This window comes from Triticum dicoccoides, chromosome 3A (genome assembly GCF_002162155.2).
Source record: "Triticum dicoccoides isolate Atlit2015 ecotype Zavitan chromosome 3A, WEW_v2.0, whole genome shotgun sequence".
Lineage (NCBI taxonomy): Eukaryota > Viridiplantae > Streptophyta > Magnoliopsida > Poales > Poaceae > Triticum > Triticum dicoccoides.
Window position 1 is genome coordinate 347,790,321 of NC_041384.1, and position 13,794 is coordinate 347,804,114.

Here is a 13,794-nt window from a genome sequence, read left to right on the forward strand (position 1 = left end):
TCAACTTCGAGATGCTCAACGCTTTCATCTTCAGGTCACGCATAGCAGACCTGTTAACGCTTTGACAGGCACCAATGAAATCCCAGGACCAAATTTATACTAAAAATATCAATATCTACAATACTCCCAAAACACTTGGACTAGCCATAGTGGGAGTAACTTCAGCGGTAACATCGAGTCCAACTCAGCAGGTTTGCTTATGTGGCAATGAGTTAATGAAGAGAGAGGTAATTGTAGTAACTTAGCTAGTTACTGTAACATCACATGTCCCAATGCAATATGAGTCTATAACCTAATAAATGAATCTTTGCATGTTACCACACTTAAGTTACTACCCACTATGAAGGTAGTAACATAGTCTAGGGATATGTGTATGTTACTATCCATTGTGGCTAGTCTTAGGCGCGGTGCATTAACTTCTACCTCGTTTCTTGTTTCTTGACATATCAACCAATAGGAGATGTGGGTGTGCATGCTTTTAATGACTTGAGACTACCAAACACGACATGTAGTGGTTAGTTCATTGCATGCAATGCTATTAATTAGCAAATAAACATTAAGATCTCCCGTTTTCCCCTCCTCCTTGGTCACAGTGCACAATTTAAGATGACTTGCTCACCTAGATGGAGGGAGTACTGATTATAAACATTAAGATCTCTCGTTTTCCCCTCCTCCTTGGTCACAGTGCACAATCTAAGATGACTTGCTAACCTAGACGGAGGGAGTACTGATTATAATGAGTACTCAACTAGTACTAGTATAAGAACTACGTTTTATAATGAGTGTAAAAATATTGATTTGACATTGTGAATGTTGACACATTGTGGAAGAGTTTTTGAAGTCTATAAAAGTACTCAACCAGTGTTGTCATTCTCCACAAAAAAATGTGTTTACCAATGCATGCATGAACTCTAGTTACTCTAACCCCCCTCTCTTCTTTAATTCTTTGCCACATCAGCATGTTTGCTATTCCCATGTGCATGATACCAGCTAAGATACTACCATTATGGCCAGCCTTAATATCGCATGCAATAATTTAGTGCACCCTGAAATATGAACATGTGTGGGGCGTGTTTGTTTTTAATGACTTGAGACTATACCTAGCCCGGCATGCAAGATGACTTATTATGCACCGTTCCCCATACCTGCAGGAAGCCCGTTCATCTCCAAAAATTTCCTCTCGATGTGTGAAACAATATGCCTGCCAAACTCTCCATCTCCCTCCGGCGGTCCCACCACTCCACCCCGTGTGAAAAAATCTGCATGCATGACTCTCCTCCCCCCACGCTCGTCCAATCCGTTGTGACCAGCAATATTTCCACCCCTTCGCTCCCCCGTAATTTACTCCAACAAATATGCCCACGTAGTTGTTACTTAACTGCAGGTGCATTCGGTCACTGACATATGGGCCCAACAGGGGTCTGGCCCACATGTCAGTGACGCAATTGGACCGGCAGTTAAGTCAGTGCAGCTCAGTCCATATCTTACGTAGGTGTGCCATTGCTCGCTATAAATACTGCGCCTCCCACGACATCGCTATCTCCTCCCCCTCGACCGTAATAGCGGCCAAAAATGAAACTCTTGCATGAAAGACCGGATTTGACGCCACCCAGATTTGAACTGGGGATAAAGGATTTGCAGTCCCCTGCCTTACCGCTTGGCCATGCCGCCAAAAAATTCGATCAAAGATTCAAAATAAAGACAGAAATACCCAATATCTTGTTCTAGCAAGATATTGGGTATTTCTGTCTTTTCTTTCTTCAAAAATTCTTATATGTTAGCAGTTATTGCAATGGAAATGCAAGATTTTGACGTAATACTTGGGATGGACTGGTTGCAAGAATATATAGCCACTATTGACTGCTATGAAAAACAAATTATACTTAGACCTTGTGGTCAAGTTCACATTGTGTATCAAGGTGATATATAGAATAGACGAATCTCAATTTGTCAAGTCTCATGATCATATCATGATCTATTTTTATTCGGCTCAATCTTTTTTAGAAAAAAAAGATTGAGCCGAGTTTAATTGCAATCAATTAGAAGAATAAAGAAGAATTACTGCATTTCATAACTGATTTTTTTCTCTTTTTATTTTTTCAACTTTGCGACATCAAAAGAGAAAGACTAGAAAAGGAATATATAGAGCTAAAGCACTCCAGCTTCGAAGCTGGAGTTTTGCAACTTCAAAACTACAGGTTTTAGCCCTCCTGCTGGGTGGGCGCTTCCTTCGTCTATCGTATGTCTCGCTTGGTTAATTTAGTTTGTTTTTTTGTACTGTATCAGCACCTAGTTCATTACGCTTGACAGAGAGGGAGGATGTGCCTTTTTAGATTTCTTTTTCTATTTATTTTTCCATCTAGGATTAGAACCGTATATCACATTCATCGCTATCTCCTCCCCTCCCTCTCACGTCGACCACCATGGCATCGCCCCTCCCAAGCCCTAGGAGCCCCTCGCTGCACCGCGCGGACGGTCACGCGTCGCCGTTCCGTTCCTCGCCGCCACTAGTCGAGGAGGACACATCGGTGTTCCGCTCCTCGCCGCTACGCGACGCGTCGCCGTTCCATTCCTCGCTGCCACTAGTCGAGGAGGACGCGTCGGTGTTCCACTCCTCGCTGTGACGCGTCGAGGTGGACGCGTCGGCGTTCCCAATCTCGCCAGCACGCGCGCCGGTGGACGCGTCGGCTCCCCGCTACAAGGAGAATGCCGCACCGCCCGCCGAGCCCCCCAGCCTTGAGGAGCTTTGGAAAGAAATGGATGTCGCCTTGTGGGAGGCTTTGCCTCCAGCAGAGCACGCTAAAATAGAGGCGGAGAAGAAGGCTTAGGAAGAGAAGCGCACTGCGGAACAAGCTGCATGGGAGGCCTATGTCGCGTCCGAGAGAGTCAGGTAATTGGCTCTTTGGCAGAAGGCTCGTGCAAGGGTCGTGAGGGTGGCGGAGGACGCCCGTGCCGATGCCCTGAGTGCAGTCGGGCCCAAGCGCCTCATCTACGCTTGGCAGTACATGGACCAGGTGCACACTTCTAGCGAGGAGGAGTACCTGTTGGCGCCGGATCACCACATCGGTGAGATTGCGCTCGCCCGCTGGCAAGCCGCCAATCAGCACCTCGCGAGTTGCGAGGCTGAGGAAGAGGCGTTGTGTCGACGCGCTGGGAAACGGCCACGCACCAGGGCACTCGTGGCGCGCCGCAAGCACTCCTGTGAGCGATGTGGCTTTGAGGAGGAGTATAATTTTTGTTTCGTAAGGCGGTCTCATTAGTTTTGGGACGCAAATGATAAATCCCGAATGTTCAGGAATTTTTAGCGTCCTTAATTAAGTATGTAAAAGGGAAAGTTTGGAAACCTTGTGTATTCATACGCATTTTGCAAGTACGTGCATATAGCACAAACTTTACTATATACTATCGCAGGAAAAGAATTCTATGAGACCAGGTCTCATGCGAGACCCATCCTGATGGATGACACGTGGCATTCACAAATCTCAAAGAATCCCCCACCCCTCACTTAAAAGCCACATGTCATCCATCAGGACAGGTCTCACCTGCTAACCGTGAGACCTGGTCTCATATACGAGTAATTTTTTTCCACTATCGCACTACACGTCTCTCTTGATATATGCTTGCAGACTGTGCTACTCCCTCCGTCCAGGTCAATAAGTCATCTTCGGTTGTGCACTGTGACCAAGAAGGAGGGAAGGCTTATACACCTAGACGGAGGGAGTACTACTATTACTTATGTATGTGCAAATGCACGTTTTAACATTATGATGCGGTTTTTGTAAAAGTAGAAAAACAGCACTAGTCAAGCTTGTGAAACGATTCAATGCAAAACAAAAGCAAAAATGCTCGTTTGATTGTTTACTTTTAGCTTCCTTCTCTGTGGTTATTTCTCTGTCGTACTTTGTACGGAGTATCTTACTGGTTGTAAAGGCATGCAAATTCCCAAACCGCTTCCTACACCCTGTATCTCACTGGTTGCCGGCATTGACGTTGTCGCCCATGTCGTCGAGGATGAGGTTGCCGAGGTCGATGAAGAAGTCGTTGTTCGCAACTAATCATGTGGACTAGCATAGTAGTAGGATATAGAGTAGAAACATGAATTTTACCACGATTTCGAACAGGAAGGACAGAAACACATACGGTACAACGGGAGCTGCACCATTGGCATTGAGGTTGTCGCCCATGTCCAAACACCACGTAGACACGGTCTTTGAGCACGGTTTGTAGTTGTTCCACGCTCGGGCATTGAAGTTTGTAACTATTTTAGATTAGAATATACTACTCCTCCGGTGCTAGTAGTAGAGCAGAGTCCTACTCTACTACTCTACTCAAGCAAGTTAGGGCATAGCATTGTAGGGAGTACCAGTACTGTGATCACTCAAGCAAGTTGCCTGGCATTGACATGACCCTACGCTGCTAGTATGTGTCTCGTAAGTCAAGCGGCATGCTGTAGTCATCATCACCTCTCCACTTCCCACATCACATATTCGCTTCTCCATCTTTGTCCGCACATAATCTCGTCCAATCTTCCATCCCCGCTAAGGCGCATCCCCCCTCGTCCGAAACCCAAGCACTAACAATGGCAGAACCGAGCAGCGTCCGCCGAAAGAGTGGCTGGAATTCGCTCCCCGTAGAGGTAATCAAGCTCATTGTTTCACGTGTGGACAATCTCAGTACCATGTCGCTCGCCGCGTGCTCGTCGGGGCTGTAGCGTTTACTCAAAGCCCTCAGGCCGGAGCTTTTTAAGCCAGCTCCTTGCTTGCTGATGCCGCCTGATCTTCAGAAATAGCGTGTCACGCAGTATAACGATCGTAGGGTGGCGAGCATCAACCCCCTTGACTGTGATCCGATCCCCGTCAGCCTTAACTACATTAACAGTATATACTGGGTCGGCATGAACACGTCTTGGATGGTGCTCGTCGACGGTCGCGGCAGCTGGATGCTCGTGGAGGTCTACACCCGGCGATTGATCTCCCTTCCTTCGATTAACACTGCCCTGCTTTGGCACCGCATCCTAGAATACTCGGAATCTTACAGTAGCCAACATGATACCAAGTTTGATTTTCTCAAGGTTGTAATCTGCCAAGTGCCCACAAGATCTGCGAATTATAAAGACTTCAGGCTAATTGCGTTCTTCAACCGTGGTCTCGCCTATCTGACAGGTCACTGCGGTAAGTGGATAAATCTGCACGTCCATCGCAGGATCATACATCCTCCATGGTTCTCTGATGCCATTGAACACAAGGGCTTCATTTACGCTGTCGACTCCTTCTATGGCTGGATGTATTGCTGGCCTACTCCAGTCATCGCTACAAACGGCTATTACAGCAGTATGTTACTTTCCTATGATATCATGATGGCTTTCTTATATTACTGTCAACATTTGCTGAAAAAATATTCATGCTCATAACATGCTGTTCTTAAGATTGACTAAACCAAGAGCCCTTTTTTATTTGACTCCAACTTGATATGATGTTGTAGACCGCCTGGTGTCCCTACCCTTCCTAATCCCAGAACCTTTCAAAGAAAAGCGGCATGGCAGTTGCAGGTGGTTCCTGGCTCGATTAGACGACGGCGAAAGATTGATGATCGTTCGCACGTACCGCACGTGTTGTTTCGCGGAATACAATCACAGTCACTACAAGGTCTTTGAGCAGGATCCCAGCTTCTCTGGGCCTTCAGGAATTTTTGACTGGAGGCTGGTAAGTAGCCTTGGTACACGCTCTCTGTTTGTTGGACTGAATTATTCGATTAACCAGGAGATAACCGACGGCAAGGATCATGATGGCAGCGCGGTTTCATTCATCAGGCAAAACTGTGTGTACACAGCGTACCATGCATCTCTGCATGCACCATACCCTGATATGTGCCACCACACTGTGCAGCCCAAAGTAGGAGAGAGGGTCGCAAGTATCAGACTTCGACCTGCTGGCTGGAGTTTCCCCCGTCAAGCACCCATCTGGTTCAAGCCGTCAGCCAATCTCCACAGCTTAATAAATAGTAACGTCTAACTGAGCTAGTTAGTTAGATGCGTACACTTGGTGTAGTAGGATCTTTATTTAGTTTGATGCATACACTTGTTCTTTTTTGGTAGCCCTTTTGTAATGATGGCTGGTGTTTGGTTTGGAAGAGAGAGCTGCGTCTTCACTTTTCTGGCCTGCTTACTGCTTCTATTGCACCCCCAGCCCTGGTTGCTGCTGCTGCTGTTTTCAATGTACAATCAGTAGTATATTTCATTTGTTGGTTGAATAAATGTGTTGTTAGAACGACAAACACAATGTTTTGGAAGTCGTTGCACGGTTCGATCCTTTAGTGCCCCGTACCGTACGTAGCGCATACTATTTATCGTATGGAACACATTTTTTTAAAAAACTCGGAACACATTTTCCACTTGTTGATAACATGCAGCCCACTGATGAAGGCCCAATAGAGAAGCCCACAATTAACTGGAAGGGAGGCTCTCACATGAATCCGGCCCAGGTACATGCTCATGGTCCCCTAAACATAAATAAGTAAATAAATAAAGCTAAATGCTCATGCACCAGTTCTTTGGGAAAATAGGTAGCCCAGTATTTCTTTTTGAAGAATACCCAAGCTAGGCCTATTTGTTTTCTCCGAATTACTGGGCTGCAAATCTTTCAAGACGAGGAGGGATGCATTCCGGCCTGGCTTAAGAGTATGGTCAATGTCTGTTAAAATTAATATCAAAAGAGGTTGAAAATTGCAAAAAAATTATAGCAAATGGCATATAAGTTTCTTTTTTTGTTTTTGTTCTTCACTGATATCTTATACGTATTTCATTGGATTTAACATGACATAGTACTAATTTATTTTAAAATTTGTTTTAGTATGGCTATTAATTTTTGGATTAAGAATATTTCGTTCCCCAGCAAAAAATTGCGAATTTTCAAAATTTCCCACATATTTAGTTAATTTTTTGACCCTGGTACTGACCAGAAAATGGCCAGCAATTCTAAAAATGGAAAACGGGCTGCAATAAATTCCATATGAATTAGAAAATGAGTAAAAATTATAAAAATAATAGCAAATGGGTTGTACATGCCACAGATTTTGAGGCTGACTTGTTTATGCAAGGCTTTGTCAGTGAACACACGATTCTAGCAGCAATTAGTGTTGGATGTCCATCCAACGGCCGATGTGCTTCTTCAATCTCTGATCTTCCTGCTCCAGCCGCCTAAACTAGCGCCGGCGGGACTGCCTGCTCCCTCCTCTTGTGGCCCGCTGTGATGCCACGCAGGCTTTCCCGGCCCACCCGACTCCCTCTGCTGGCCTGGCCGCACGCAATCAACTGCCTCCTTATTACGTGAAAAAAATGATTCCTCCCACTGACATCTGGGGAGCACCGGTTGGGAGGCTCACCTGTGGGCCTACTAAGTTGACGCATACGCAGGGCTTGTCAACTTAGTCAACAAACGATTCTAGCAGTAGTAACCGTTGGATTTGAATTGAACGGTCCTGCTGCTTCTTCAATCGCTGCTCTTCTTGCACCAGCCGCCCAAACCAGCGCCGGGGAGACCGCCTGCTCCTGCCTCCAGTGGCCGGCTGTGCTGCCGATGAGGCCTCATCACCCCCTACTACTCCCACCGCTAGCCAGGCCCTGCGGCGACGGCAGCCTCACACCACAGTCGAACCAGTGAACCCTCGTACTCCTCTCCGCGTGGGCATCCACTTCCGCGTCTTCCCCGGCTCCGCGTCATCCCCTTCCTAGGCCTCACTGTCGTCCACCGCCTTGGTGCTCTCGGTGCGGCATGGTTAACGTGGTCAACGACATTCCATCGGAAGAGTACTGTATGTGGAGAGGCTGACAGCTGGGTCCACGGCCACAGCCCAGTTTTTTTGTGATTTGCGAAGTAAGTCGCTTTGTCAGGCCTGTTGGGCTGCAAATCTTTCAAGACGAGGAGAGCTTTCATTCGGCTGGCCGAGAAAATGGCCCATCAGTAATGAGAAATGGGATGTACATTTTTAAAACACATCAAACTGGCAATTGGTTTCAAATATCTTTTCTTCATTTCGAGATTTGAAATTACATTAATTTTTATGTGTGGAGAATTTGTTGGATTTTATATTGATATACATTTATTTTTAAAATCAGTTTGAATGTGAGTCGAAATTTCAGGATTAAAAATAGTTCGGACCGCACCGAAATATGCAAAATTTCGTATAATTTTTTAACCGTGGCCACAATATGGGCTGTAATGCTAACAAGAAGAATGTGGGCTCCAAAAAAACATTAATAATTAGCAAATGGGCTCTAAATTATTAGAAATAATGGCAGATGGGTTGTATGCTGTTTTTCACAGATTTGAGGCTTTCCTAAAAAAAAGGTTGACGCACAAGAAGTGATTGTTGGATGGCCATCCAACGGTCGTCATGCTTCTTCAATCTCTGCTCTTCCTGCTCCAGCCGCTCAAACAGGCGCCGGCGGGACTGTCTGCTCCCTCCTCCCCGCGGCCGGCTCTGCTGCCGCGCAGGCCTCACCGCCCCACCATACTCAAATCGCTGGCCTAGCCATCCCTCTACTCACCCACACCTGTTGTTATTCTCCAGCGACGGCAGATGAACCAGTAAACCCTCGTATAGTCGAACTCCCCTCCGCGTGGGAAACAACTACCGAGTCCTCCCTGCCTCCGTGTCGTTCCCTTCCTAGGCCTCACCGTCGTCCACCGCCCTGGTGCTCTCGGCGCGGCCTGGTCAACGTGGTCAACGACCGACATGCATCTGAAGTGGACTGTACATGGAGAGGCCGACAGCTGGGTCCACGGCCGCACGCAAGGAAATGCCTCCTTATTACGCGCAAAATAATGATTCCTCCACCTGACATCAGGGACCCACTGAAAGGGCCTCTGTATTTCGTGAAAAAAAACGTTACCGCTGCTGACAGCTCGGACCCACCAGCTATATCTTCGCACGCCAGGAAGTGCCTCCTTATTACGCTCAAAAAAATGAATACCCCCTGCTTGCTGGGACCCACCTTGGTGGGAGGCTGACTTGTGGGCCTACTAAGTTGACGGGGACGGAGGGCTTTGTCAACTTAGTCAATATGCACGATTCTAGCTCCAGTGACTGTATGATGTCCATCCAATGGCCGTAGTGCTTCTTCAACCTCTGGTCTTCTTGCTCCAGCCCCCAAACCAGCGCCGGTCGTGCCTCATGCTCCTGCCTCCCATGGCCGGCTGTGATGCGGCGGAGGCCTCACCGCCCCCTACTACTCCCACCGCTGGCCAGTCCATCCCTCTACTCACCCACACCCCCTGTTATTCTGCGGCGACGGCAGCCTCACACCGCAGCGAACCAGGGAACCCTCGTACTCCTCTACGCGTGGGCATCCACTGCCGCGTCTTTCCCGGTCCACGTCATCCCCTTCCTAGGTCTCGCCGTCGTCCACCGCCCTGGTGCTCTCGGCGCGGCGTGGTCAACGTGGTCAAGGAACAGCTTCCATCGGACGTGGACTGTACGTGGAGAGGCTGACAGCTGGGTCCATGGCCGCAGCAAGGAAATGCCTCCTTATTACATGCAAAATAATTATTCCTCCACTTGACAGCGGGACCCACCGGACGGGCCACCGTATTTCGCCCCCCTAACTGCTGGGACCCACCAGCTACATCTTCGCACGCAAGAAAGTGCGTCCGGGCAAAAAAACGATTCGCCCCCTGACTGCTGGGACCGACCAGCTACATCATCGCAGGCAAGGAAGTGCCTGACAGTCGGGACCCACCTGGTCGAAGCGTACGTAGCATTGTCATTCTGGTCGCGAACGTGTACGTACATACTGGTTGATGTAGAGGCGCGCACGTGTCGTAGTAGAGGCGTGCACGCAGCATGTACACGTACGTACAGCGGCCAGGGTGCAAGAAAGAAAATACAGCCACGTATGTGTACATACGGGCGGGGTCTCAAACGCCTACTCGCGCATACGTACGGCGAGGGCTCATGTACATGGCTGGGTCGGAACGGAGAAACAGCATCGTCGTCGTGTTCATGGGGAGGCAACAGAATGCGTCATGTTCATGGGGAGGCAACGGAATGCATCGTGTTCATGGGGAAGCAACGGAATGCGTTGTGTTCATCAGGAGGCAACGGAACGCGTGGGAGCCAACCGGCTAAGTCGGAACGGAATGCGTGGTCGTGTTCATCGGGAGGGCTTGGACGGAACACGCGATGGAAACGAGGTCTGGCGTACCGCACAACGGAGGAAACGGACCTCCTACGTTCGGAATGGGGTCCTGTTGATCGAGAGGAGTCTGGCGTACCGCAAAACGGAGGAAATGGACCCTCCTACGGTCGAAACGGGGGTCCTGTTGATCGGGAGGGGTGTGGCGTACCGCAAAACGGACGAAACGGACTTGTGTTGGAGCACTACGGTTGAAACAGGGGTCCTGTTCATCGGGAGGGGTGTGGCGTACCGCAAAATGGGACTCCACAGGATACTGTTCATCTCCACTGTCGACCCCCTCCAGCCTCCACGAGCTACTGTTCATCCACCGTCAACCTCCTCCAGCCTCCACCTGCGACTGTTCATCCACGGGCTCCTGTTCATCCAGCCTCCACCGCGCGCTACTCCACCGGCTACTGTTCAACCAGCCCTCTCCACGGGCTCCTGTTCAACCACCCCTCCATGGGCTACTGTTCATCCTGCCCTCCACCGTCTACTGTTCATCCTGCCCTCCATGGGGTGGTCCTGTTCATCCAGCCATCCACGGGGTCCTGTTCATCCAGCCCCAACCGGCTCGATCGATCGGGGTCCTGTTCATCTAGAGGCAACACCACAGGGTCCTGTTCATCCACCCCCACCGGGAACTATTCATCCAACCCCCCCTCCCCCTGCAACGCTCACTGTTCATCCAGAGGCAACATCGATCGGCTTCAGTTAGCAGCAGTAGCGAAGGAATCGCTCGATCGGGTTCACCTAACAGCCATCGATCAGTCGCTTGGGTTCAGTAACGCATAGCCTACAGTGCAATCGCTCGGGTTCAGTTAGAGCCCAACGCCTCGCTCGGGTTCAGTTAGAGCCAACGCCTCACACACACGCGCATACGTGTATGAGAGAAACGTGCATCGCTCGGCCCCCGACCTCCCACCGTAACCGGGAACTCCCTGAAATTTTCCTCCCCCTCACTTCTACCACGGTTTTTTCCGTCATGGGCGGCCCAAAGAATGTCATTGAGCTGCGTCTCCGGCCCGCCCAGGACGAAAAGCCCATTTTCTGTCATGATTTTTTGTCATAGAAGTAGGAGCCAACCACATCTATGATGATACCGGGTTTTGTCACAATTATCATCATAGAAGTGTCACATGTATGACAGAAAAAAATTTGTTCGGCCCAAAATGTCATGGATGTGTCTTTTTTTTGTAGTGTTAGTAGCAATGATACATATGTGTCATTTCCCTTTCTGTCACTGGGATCAAGCACTGTAAGATCGAACCCACTAGAAAGCACCTCTTCCCATTGCAAGATAAATAGATCAAGTTGGCCAAACAAAACCCAAATATCGGAGAAGAAATATGAGGCTATAAGCAATCATGCATAAAAGAGATCAAAGAAACTCAAATACTTTCATGGATATAAAAAGATAGATATGATCATAAACTCGAAGTTCATCGGATCCCAACAAACACACCGCAAAAGAGTTACATCATATTGATCTCCAAGAGACCATTGTATTGAGAATCAACAGAGAGAGAGAGATGAAGCCATCTAGCTACTAACTACGGACCCGAAGGTCTACAAAGAACTACTCACGCATCATCGGAGAGGCACAAATGGAGGTGGTGAACCCCATCCGAGATGGTGTCTAGATTGGATCTGGTGGTTCTGGAATCTGCGGCGGCTGGATGAATATTTCGTCGACTCCCCTAGGGTTCTGGAAATATTGGGGTATTTATAGAGCAAAGAGGCGGTCCGGGGGCACCCGAGGTGGGCACAACCCACCAGGGTGCGCCTATGTGACGCCCCGAGACCGTTGCGCCAGGTGTCTTCCAGTTATTCGCTGTTGTTGCCTTGTCTTTCGCTTGTGTGTGGCATCTTGCCATGTCATCATCCGCATTGCATCATCATGTTTTCAAAACTTGCATCCGTCCGGGTTCCCTCGGTTTCGTCTGTTGTCCGTTCTGAGCCCAGACACACTTGCACGCGCCCGCGGCATGTCCAAAATAGTATTTTATCAGTGGCTGAAAAATGTTCTCGGAATGGGCTGAAAGTTGGCATGCAGTGTTGTTTTAGTGTATATAGGCCGCCTGCTAAGTTTCATCACATTCGGAGTCCGTTTGACGCCCCAACGGATATCTATAGCGGCAGTATAGCCGGTCATACGTCGAATGTTTCCGGTATCCCGAAACATGCATCGAGCTTTCCCTCTCTTTCCTCCCTAGACCGTCTACACAATCCATTACTTACCGCCAAGCCAAATCTAACCTCTCTCGTCAGCAAGCGGCCCTCCTCGCGTGCGCGTCTGAAAGCTGTCCCGGACCCGACCCGGACAGTCGTCACCGTTGGATTCGGTTCATCCCCAAACATCTACAAAACGTCTCTGTTTTCTTATTTGGACTTCCTAACCTATATTTTCTTAGCCGTTCATTTTAGATCAGAGGTCTTCCATTAGTCTCCTTTTAGATCCACTTGCTATTTAAACCAGACCAGCCCTAGAATCTAGGGAGATGTCCCATCAATCCCTCTCGGCCGCCGCCACTATCTTCCTCGGGATCCAGATCCACCCACTCTACCTCGTTTTCCCCAGCGAGCCAACCACCACATCGCAGCCGCTCGAATCCCGCAGCGCCCCTCCTTCCCCTGCCCGAGCCATGCCTCGTCCCTGGCCCCCTCCTCGCCTCGCCATCCGACGACGAACGCCGCCGCTGGCAACCACCAGGCCAGTCCCTCGCGCGCTGCCCTTATTCTCCTTCTTTTCTTCTCCGCGTCCCTGCTCAACTCCCTCTTGTTTCTCTCTGTTAAGGAAACCGCCATGGACGCCCGAACCCGACGGCGACCTCGATCTTCAGGCCACCCTGACAGGCCCCTGCTTCCTCGACCGCCTGACCCTCCTCACGCCCGAGCCGCACAGGAGACGAGCGCCCCGCTACAGCGCTCGACCCTGCGCTCGTCTTCCCACTCGTCTCTGTTGCCTGCATCTTCGCCATCCCTGCGTCGCCAAGTCCGCCGAACCTCGCCGCCCTGCCATGCTCCTGAAGCCGCGACGCCTGCTCGTCCTCAAGGTCGCCGGCGAGCGTCCTGCCAAGCCGTTGCCTTCCTTCGCGCAGTCCCTGTCGCCCGAGTCGCCGTGCCAAGTTCCACCGCAGCTGCTGCATCCCTTTGCTTCGCCAGGACACGAGCTCCTTTGTCTCCCCTGCGTCGCCGAGCGCCATCGCCCGTTGTAGCCGTCGTCTTGATCCAGGCGGCATCGAGCCCGATGACGACGACTAGCGCCTCGTCCCGCTCCTCGCGATACCCCGTCGCCATTCCCTGCCATGGACGCGTCCCACTCCCCTGCAGCTTGCGGCGACCGTGCTGAACATCGCCGGCCACCTCCGGCTCCGGCCACTGGGACCCGAGCCGCGTCGGATCCACCCCGCCTGCACCTCCTCGGCCTTCCCTAGAGCCCGCTGTCGCTCGAGACCGTCGCGCCTCTGCTTCCCCTGCATCGCCCCTGCCTTCTGCCTCGTCCTCCTCCGAGCTGAGAACGAGCGCACGCTGTCGCGCCCGCGTTGACTTCTCGTCGCGTGGATCCAGCAAGGCCCAGCACGCCCCTATCCTCTTCGTTGTGGGCCTCGGCCCAGGGT

The 13,794-nt window shown here is 50.2% G+C and overlaps 1 non-coding gene across 1 annotated transcript; it reads right to left on the reverse strand.

Annotated features, from left to right (window-relative positions):
- Window positions 1-1,600: 1,600 nt before the first annotated feature.
- Window positions 1,601-1,671, reverse strand: TRNAC-GCA. Its single transcript has one exon. It is a non-coding gene; the product is annotated as a tRNA-Cys (tRNA).
- Window positions 1,672-13,794: the final 12,123 nt, after the last annotated feature.